A 9,981-nucleotide genomic window follows, 5' to 3' on the forward strand; every position below is an offset into this window, starting at 1 on the left:
AAATGTATAACCGTATTGCAATAAACATGATCCAATCATATTCATGCTCAACGCAAAACACCAAATGTCATTTATTTTAGGTTCAACACTAATCCCGAAGGTAAAAGGAGTGTGCGATGGTGATCTTATCAACCTTGGAATCATTTCCAACACACATCGTCACCTCGCCCTTAACTAGTCTCTATTCATTTTGCAACTCCTATTTCGAGTTACTAATCTTAGCAACTGAACCGGTATCAAATACCCTAGGGTTATTATGAACACTAGTAAAGTACACATCAATAACATGTATATCAAATATACCTTTCACTTTGCCATCCTTCTTATCCGCCAAGTATTTGGGGTAGTTCCGCTTCCAATGACCATTCCCTTTGCAGTAGAAGCACTCAGTTTCAGGCTTAGGTCTAGCTTTGGGTTTCTTCACGGGAGTGGCAACTTGCTTGCCATTGTTTCTTGAAGTTCCCTTTCTTTTCCTTTGCCCCTTTGAGGGAGTCCTGGATTAGGGGGTCTCCGGACATCCGGACTATATTCTTTGGCCGGACTATTGGAATATGAAGATATAAGATTGAAGACTTCGTCCCGTGTCCGGATGGGACTCTCATTGGCGTGGAAGGCAAGCTTGGCAATACGGATATGTAGATCTCCTCCCTTGTAACCGACTTTGTGTAACCCTAGCCCCCTCCGATGTCTATATAAACCGGAGGGTTTAGTCCATAGGACAACATACAATCATACCATAGGCTAGCTTCTAGGGTTTAGCCTCTACGATCTCGTGGTAGATCAACTTTTGTAATACTCATATCATCAAGAACAATCAAGCAGGATGTAGGGTATTACCTCCATCAAGAGGGTCCGAACCTGGGTAAACATCGTGTCCCCTACCTCCTGTTACCATCCGCCTTAGACGCACAGTTCGGGACCCCCCACCCGAGATCCGCCGGTTTTGACACCGACATTGGTGCTTTCATTGAGAGTTCCACTATGCCGTCACCATAAGGCTCAATGGCCCCTTCGATCATCGGTAACGATGCGGTCCAGGGTGAGGTTTTCCTCCCCGGACAGATCTTCATATTCGGCGGCTTCGCACTGCGGGCCAATTCGTTTGGCCATCTAGAGCAGATCGAGAGCTACGCCCCTGGCCAACAGGCCAGGTTCGGAAACTTAAACTACACTACCAACATCCGCGGAGACTTGATCTTCGACGAATTCGAGCTCATGTCAGGTGCACCGCACAATCACGACGAGCATGACGTAACTCTACCGTCGGACAGTGTTTGGGAGATCGCATCTGCAATTACTCTGGCCTTCAATCTGGAGCAAATAGCGCCATCCGAGGGCGGAGGGATAGACCCCGCCATGGAGGCCGCACTCTGAGTGGTGATGGAGTCAGATACTGACTTCACCCCTTACGAGAGCCATGTCACCGAACCACTGGATTCGTCTTCGGCCACGGACTCCAAGCCGCCTGCATCCGTGCCTATCGAATCTGACTGGGCGCCGATCATGGAGTTCACCTCCGTGGATATCTTTCAGCACTCGCCTTTTGGTGATGTGCTAAATTCATTAAGGTCTCTCTCCTTGTCAGGAGAACCTTGGCCGAACTATGTCCGACTAGAATGGGATGCGGATGATGAAGAAATCCGCTGCCCACCCACCACCCACTTAGTAGCCACTGTCGACGATTTAACCGACATACTCGACTTCGACTCTGAAGACATCCACGGTATGGACGACGATGCAGGAGACGAACAGGAACCACCGCCCACAGGGCGCTGGACCGCCACCTCATCATATGACATATACATGGTGGACACCCCCAAAGAAGGCAATGGCGACGAGACAGCGGAGGATGACCCCTCCAAGAAGCAACCCAAGCGCCAACGTCAGCGGCGCCGCTCTAAGTCCCACCATAGCAAAAGTAGTGATACCGGCACAAGAGACAATAACACTCCCAATAGTGCCAAAGACAACAACAATCCCCTCCAGCACGATTTAGAGCGGGAGGGTGAACAAGCCAGCCCTCCAGAGCAGGCAGCAGATGGAGAATCGGAGGAGGATAATTACATGCCTCTCTCCGAAGAAGAGGTGAGCCTCGGCAATGAAGAATTTATCGTGCCTGAGGATCCCGTCAAGCAGAAGCGCTTCAAGCACCGGCTTATGGCCACAACAAATAGCTTGAAGAAAAAGCAACAACAGCTTCAAGCTGATCAAGACTTGCTAGCAGACAGATGTACCAAAGTCCTTGCGGCCGAGGAATACGAACTCGAGCGCCCCTCCAAGAGTTACCCAAAGCACAGGTTGCTACCTCACCTCGACGAGGAAGCATTGAAACCTACATCACCAGTGTACGATGCGGCTGACCGGCCACCTCGTAGCCGAGCCAAAGAGGCATTTCAGCCTAAAGTTCAGCCTGCACCCCGCCGCCACTCAAACAAAAATACCAAGGCCTGGGGCAACACACGGGACCTACAAGACGTATTGGAAAACAAGGCAAAACATGTAAGATCGATCTACGGATCACGGGGGCACGCACCAATACGCGATGATGATTGTCACGCCAGATACATCAAAAGCAAATCCGGCCGAGCCGGACACGGCAGACAAGACTCGTATGAACCGTGCCGCGATATAGCCCGGCACAGCGGCGCCACACACCCTTTATGCTTCACTGATGAAGTAATTGATCACGAATTCCCAAAAGGGTTTAAACCCGTAAACATCAAATCATACGATGGTACTACAGACCCCGCGGTATGGATAGAAGACTTCTTCCTCCACATTCACATGTCGCGCGGGGATGACCTACATGCCATCAAATATCTCCCGCTCAAACTCAAAGGGCCGGCTCGGCATTGGCTCAATAGCTTGCCAGCAAACTCCATTGGAAGTTGGGAGAACCTGGCAGAGGCATTCCTGGACAATTTCCAGGGCACTTATGTGCGACCGCCGAACACTGACGATTTAAGTCATATTACTCAGCAGTCAGGGGAATCGGCCAGGAAATTCTGGACTCGGTTCCTAACCAAAAAGAACCAAATTGTCGACAGTCCGGATGTAGAGGCCTTAGCGGCATTTGAGCATAATATCCGTGACGAATAGCTCGCCCGGCACCTTATGACAGCCCTCACGACACTTATGACCCGCTTTTGTGCGGGCGAAGATAGTTGGTTGGCTCGTAGTACTAATACAACAAGCAAACCTGGCATATCAGAAGCCAGGGATAGCAACGGCAAGCCATGACGCAACAAACACAAGCGCTGCAAATATGGTGATAACGCCAAAAATACGGCAGTTAACGCCGGGTTCAGGGGCTCAAAGTATGGTCAGCGGAAAGGGCCACTCAAAAATACAAATCCGGGTCCACCCAGTCTGGACCACATACTCACTCGCCAATGCCAAACTCATGGCACCTAGAAATGCCAGCCATCCATACCAACAGAGAATGCTGGGTCTTCAAACAAGCCGGCAAGGCAGGCGCCAAAAACGAAGAGGGGTCTCAAAGCGACGATAGCGACGAAGAGCCCAGATCGCCGAACACAGGAGGGCAAAAGAAATTTCCCCCCATACTCAATCGGTGAATGTGGTAAATACCACCCAAATTGCCAACTTAGACCAGATATACACCCTTAGGGACGGCGGCTCAACGAAACTAGCCACCCCACAATATAAGCTAGGGCTGGTCACCTTCAACCGCACGGATCGTCCGGTTAACACCAATCAGGGCAATCCAGCCGCACTAATCCTCTACCCAATAGTAAACGGGTTCCACCTCACTCGAGTCCTTATGGACGGAGGTAGCAGTTTGAATCTGCTTTACCAGGACATAGTGCGCAAGATGGGCATCGAACATTCAGCGATCAATCACACTAAAGCCACTTTTAGAGGCATCATACCTTGTATGGAGGTTAGTTGTACAGGCTCCATTGCCCTCGAGGTAATCTTCGGATCACCAGAAAATTACCGTATTGAAGAGTTAATCTTCGAAATCGCCCCTTTCTGCAGTGACTATCAAGCACTGCTTGGGCGAACCGCATGCGCTCGATTCAATGCGGTGCCACATTATGCCTACCGTAAACTCAAAATGCCCGGTCCACGTGGCGTCATCACGGTTCATGGCAAGGCCAAACCTTCCTTCGGCACCAACAAATACATCACTGCCTTAGTAGCAGAAACAACGAGCAGCACCTTGCAGCCGAACCTCGAGTCGATGCTCAGGCTCCTAGACACCGTCAAGGGGCTCCGCATTACTTCGCGGAAGGATACCCCGACTCGTCCTTAGCTTCAACTAAACACTCCGGTGAAGGCCATTACAGCCAAACTCAGCGGTTCAACCGCCCTCCGGCACGCAAACATTTCTTATATTTCCTTCACAGGTTCACCTCTGCACTGACCAGGACGGACTCCAGAGAGGCAGCTCGAACACGTCAAGGGATATTTAGACATTCCCCGCAGCGAACGTCTGGCTATAATACGGATCTGCACTCAACCTCTTCCCCCTGGTCACAGCAGGTTTTGCTATCACAACTCCTTTTACATTACTTGTACCCATATGCATAGACGTATTATTCAAATACAACATGTGGATTTATATGACGTTTACCTGCTGATTAGTTCTTATCAAAACCATCTCGTCAAGTGCCATCCGTACGCAGTGATATGCCTTAAATATGCCAGGGGCTCCATTTTTCCTGTAACACGGCAATAAAAGTCCGAACACCTTCACGGAAGTTCGGCACCCCGAACCTATATCATTATATGCATCAGCTCCGAATTATGTCTTGGGTCAATAGTTGGGTTTTCCCGGCTCCCATGTTTTGGTACCTTACGTTCCGCTATATCGGCTAAGGTAGCACTTGCAAAACTACTGCGATTGTGTCTCGGTTCTTCCGGACGAGCACCTCAGTAGAGAAAGCCGAAAACTGACTGTCATGATACGGCGAGAGCTGGTCAGCTGTTCGAGGGTCACCAAATCTTTAAGGATTTCTCCCGCATAATGCCATAACCAATGCAGCGTGCGATGGGTCGGCTTTTTCTCCGATCAGGCGCTTATAGAGCCCCTAGTACGGCCTTCCGAACACAAGGGGCTGCGCCGACCATACTAAAGCTCCTATGGCTAAGTGAGAGTGATAAAGCCCTATAGTCCAATTGCCTGGTTCGTTGTGCTGAGCACCTTCTTCGGAGGACCCAAAACTGGGATAAAGAGTGCTCGGGTTTATCCCGAACACCCCCGTACTTCTTACGTGGGGGGCAGAAGCCGACGACTGGCCAACTCTCAGTCTGAACATAAAAACGGTCGCACAGGAGGGTAAACTTTTATAAAAAAGGCGACATATAAACGACCTTGTTCAAACATTACAAAGGACAACATGATTGGAATTCATGGAAATATAATGTCCTTGGTGCATAGCATCGCTGCAAGGTAGGATCCTTTCAGGACACTCTTATAATATAATTCGGGCTTGCGGTGCTCCTTCCCCTCCGGTGGTCCCTCAGTCACTAGCTTTTCGACATCCATCTTCCCCCAGTACACCTTTGCGAGGGCGAAGGCCATTCGCACTCCTTCTATATAGACCGACCGCCTGATGACGTCAAGTCGAGGGCAAGCGCTTACAAGCCGCCTGACGAGCCCGAAGTAGTTGCTTGGAATCGGCTCGGCAGGCCATAGGCGGATAACCATATCTTTCATGGCTAGTTCCGCCGCCTTATGCAGTTCGATCAGCTATTTCAGTTGATCGGCAAAAGGCACCGGATAATTCGGCGCCAAATACTGCAACCAAAAGAGCATATCGGTGGTGTTCCTTTCTTCGGCTCGGTAGAATTGAGCGGCATCTCATATGCTGTGAGGCAGCTCGGCAAATACACCTGAGAAGTCTGGATTCACAATCAGAAACATAGTTTTCCCTTCAAATACTTGCTTTACATGGGAAAAGCCTTACCCACCACGATCTTCCTCGCATCTTGGATCCCCTGCAGGGCGCTTTGGGTTTCCCCCCGGGCGTCACTCGCGACTTGATGCGCCTTGGTGAGTTCGGACTCCTTCTCCGTTAAACTCTGCTCCAAGGTCTCGCATTTACTTACGGCCTCTTGCAGCTGCTGTTCAGCTTTAGTAACTCTGGCCTCGTGTTTCTCACGAAGATTCCGCTCCGTGGCCGCCTTTTTCTTGGCCTCGGGAACGGGCCTTTTGAGGGCCTCGACTTCGGTCATAACACCTAGCACAAATTATGTGGCTTATTTCATACTGAACATTTATTTCACAATAAATGCGTGCAACGCTTGTGCATACCTTGTTTCTCCCTCAACTGCATTTTCAATTGGCCAATTTCTTCTATAGCCCGCTCCAGACTTTGATTTAGTCCGGAGATCTCCGCAGTACGAGAGGCAGCAGCCGCTACAGGTATCTGCTTGAAACAGAAGAGAAATCAATATCATTCAACGAGTCTTCCTGTGATCATCAATGTGATCCCCTATTCAGTTCTTTCTTTCACCAAACAATGTATCAGGGGCTACTATCTATACTATGACACTCTTCGACAACTTATAAAACATACCTCAAAGCCTCTTATAAGGCTGATACAGGCTTCGTTCAGTCCAATCTCAGTTGACTGAATCTTCTCAACCACCGCACCCATAAGGGCACGGTGTTCGTCAATGATGGAGGCATCTCATAACGCCACCAACAAAGCATCCGACACCTCTAGATGGACAGAGGTCGCTGGCGGAACAAGCATGCCCCCTCCAGCCGAAGGAGGCTGCCTTCTTGATTCTGGAGCCATATAGGCCCCTGGAATCGCATCCGGTGGGGAGCCGAACTTAGGATCGCCCCTACCATTAGAGCCAATGGGAATCTCTTCCCCCACGTGTCCGGCCCCTGCGGTTTGACCTCCAGGCGCCGCCTTCATGGTTTCTTCCTTTCCTCCTTGGTCGGGGTCCTTCTGGGACGAAGCCTCAGTGTTATGCACCTGGTTGGAGGAAGGGGCCTTTGGGGGCGTCCCGCTCTCCATAGCATTTGAGCTCAGCAGGTCCTCTGACGTGCATTGTTTAGTACGGGACCTCACCGGACTACCAAAAAATATGGCTTAAGGTTAAAATACTAAGCCACGATGAGTCCGAATGCTTAAACGTACTCGGATTTTATATATTTTCAAGTTCACCAGGGGCTGGGCCCTGGGATCCCATAGTGGGCCGCTGTCAGCGGCAGTAGTGGACTCCTCCAGAAGAGAAGCCCTTCCCCTTTTGGGCAGTTCGGCCTCCAAAGGTGTGGAGGTCATCCTCTTCCTTCTTCCCCCCGCAGGGGATTTATCTTCCTCCTCCTTTGCATCCTCTTTGGAGGCGGAACAGGCATCAGAGCCTTCGGGTATTGTGTCCAAAGTGCCGCGACGACGAAGGCCGCCCCGGATCTTTTTGGCCTCCTTCTCGGCCGTCTTCATCGGCACCTTGTAGGGCGCCAGGACCAGCATCTTCGTCAAAAGTGGGATGGCCGGGTCTTTAGGCAATGGGGCCGGACAATGGATCCGCTCCGCCTTCTTCGTCCAGCTCTGGGGGAGTTGAATAAACACGTGTTAAGCATTTCCTTTGGGTCATGCGGATAGAAAAGTTTGATAAACTCACCCAACTTGCAGGGCGGGAGAGTTGGTACCCGCAGTCTTCGTTGGAGTCCGGCCATGATTTGCTGGACTTCAAAAGCGCCTTCCAAATGTCCTTGTGTGAGGAGCCGAAGAACCTTCGCAAAGTTTGGTGCTTGGCCGGATTGAATTCCCATAGATTGCAAGTACAGTGTTGACAAGGCAGTATCCGGCGGACTAACATCACCTGGACCACGTTGACAAGTTCAATGTTCTTGTCTCCCATATCTTGGACGCGCGTCTGGGGCACCGACAGTTCTTCAGACGAGGACCAGTCCAGGCCTTTCTTGACCCAGGATGTAAGCCGCAGAGGGGCGCCGGATCGAAACTCGGGAGAGGCGGCCCATTCCTTTGCCGCACGGCTCAGTGATGTAAAACCACTGCTGTTGCCACTCCTTGACAGAATCATTAAAGGTTCTTGTTGGCCATACGACGTTGGGCATCTTGCTCACCATAGCACCCCCACACTCGATGTGCTCGCCGCCCACCACCTTGGGCTTCACATTAAAAACCTTCAGCCATAAACCGAAGTGCGGCGAAATACGGAGAAAAGCCTCGCAAACGACAATGAATTCCGATATGTGGAGGAAGGAATTAGGGGACATATCATGAAGATCGATCCCATAATAGTACATGATGCCACGGACGAATGGGTGGAGGGGAAACCCTAGCCCACGGACAAAGTGAGAAAGGCATACAATCCTCTCGTGGGGTTCCAGAGTAGGGACGATCTGTCCCGCTGTCGGGAGACGGTGGCCGATTTTCTTGGCCAGATACCCGGCCTCCCGAAGCTTTTTAATATCCTTCTCTCGGATGGTAGAGGCCATCCATTTGCCTCGTGCTCCAGATCCGGACATCTTTGGAAGACTTTCTGTGGGTAGAGAAGGTGAACGCTCGGGCGCTGCAGCCTGGGCAGAATGGAATGAATCGGGAAGAAGGTGTGGGTGAAGAAAGTGAATCCTAGTCCCTTTATAAGGGCAGAAGAGGTGATGCGCCTCCCCACTCAGCTGGTAAAACCTCTTATTCCCCAAGCGCCGTAACAGATGGCGCGGTTGGGTAACCCGCATCCGTATTGATGAGAATCCCGTGATAAGGGGACACGATCTCTGCTTGGACAAGACGTGTCAGGAAAACCGCCTCGCGGCATCTGCGGTGCTGGTTGAGAAAAATGGTTCGAATAATGACCGGGCCATCACATGATGTCCTGCTATCAAAACATATCAGCAGATTAGATTTGTGGAAATATTATTCTCTCTACGGCGGTATGTGGAACTTGTTTTGCAGAGCCGGACACTATCCTTGTGTTCAAAATCTTCTATGGAATATTTGGAGGAGGAACCCGCCTTGCAATGCCGAAGACAAAACTGCGCGCCAGACTCATCTTCATTGAAGCCTGGTTCAGGGGCTACTGAGGGATTCCTGGATTAGGGGGTCTCCGGACAGCCGGACTATATCCTTTCGCCGGACTGTTGGACTATGAAGATACAAGATTGAAGACTTCGTCCCATGTCCGGATGGGACTCTCCTTGGTGTGGAAGGCAAGCTTGGCAATACGGATATGTAGATCTCCTCCCTTGTAACCGACTTTGTGTAACCCTAGCCCCCTCCGGTGTCTATATAAACCGGAGGGTTTAGTCCGTAGGACAACATACAATCATACCATAGGCTAGCTTCTAGGGTTTAGCCTCTACGATCTCGTGGTAGATCAACTCTTGTAATACTCATATCATCAAGAACAATCAAGCAGGATGTATGGTATTACCTCCATCAAGAGGGCCCGAACCTGGGTAAACATCATGGCCCCTGCCTCCTGTTACCATCCGCCATAGACGCACATTTCGGGACCCCCTACCTGAGATCCGCCGGTTTTGACACCGACACCCTTTTCTTGAAACTAGTGGTATTGTTAACCATCAACACTTGATGCTCTTTCTTGATTTCTACCTTCGCCAATTTTAGCATAGCGAAGAGCTCGGGAATCATTTTCGTCATCCCTTGCATATTATAATTCATTGATACATCTCCATCGTATCTACTTTTCCAAACACTTTTGCCCTTGTTTTGGACTCTAACTTGTATGATTTGAATGGAACTAACCCAGACTTACGCTGTTTTCAGCAGAATTACCATGGTGTTGTTTTATGTGCAGAAAACAAATATTCTCGGAATGACCTGAAACTCCACAGAACATCTTAGAAAAACAATAAAAAATCCTCGCCAAAGATGAAGACCGGGGGGCCCACACCCTTCTCACGAGGGTGGGGGGCGCCCCCCTAGGGCGCGCCCCCTACCTCGTGGGCCCCCTGTTGCGTCTCCAACTCCAACTCCACCTCCATATATTGAGTTTCGATGAGAAAAA

This window comes from Triticum dicoccoides, chromosome 7A, assembly GCF_002162155.2.
Source record: "Triticum dicoccoides isolate Atlit2015 ecotype Zavitan chromosome 7A, WEW_v2.0, whole genome shotgun sequence".
NCBI lineage: Eukaryota > Viridiplantae > Streptophyta > Magnoliopsida > Poales > Poaceae > Triticum > Triticum dicoccoides.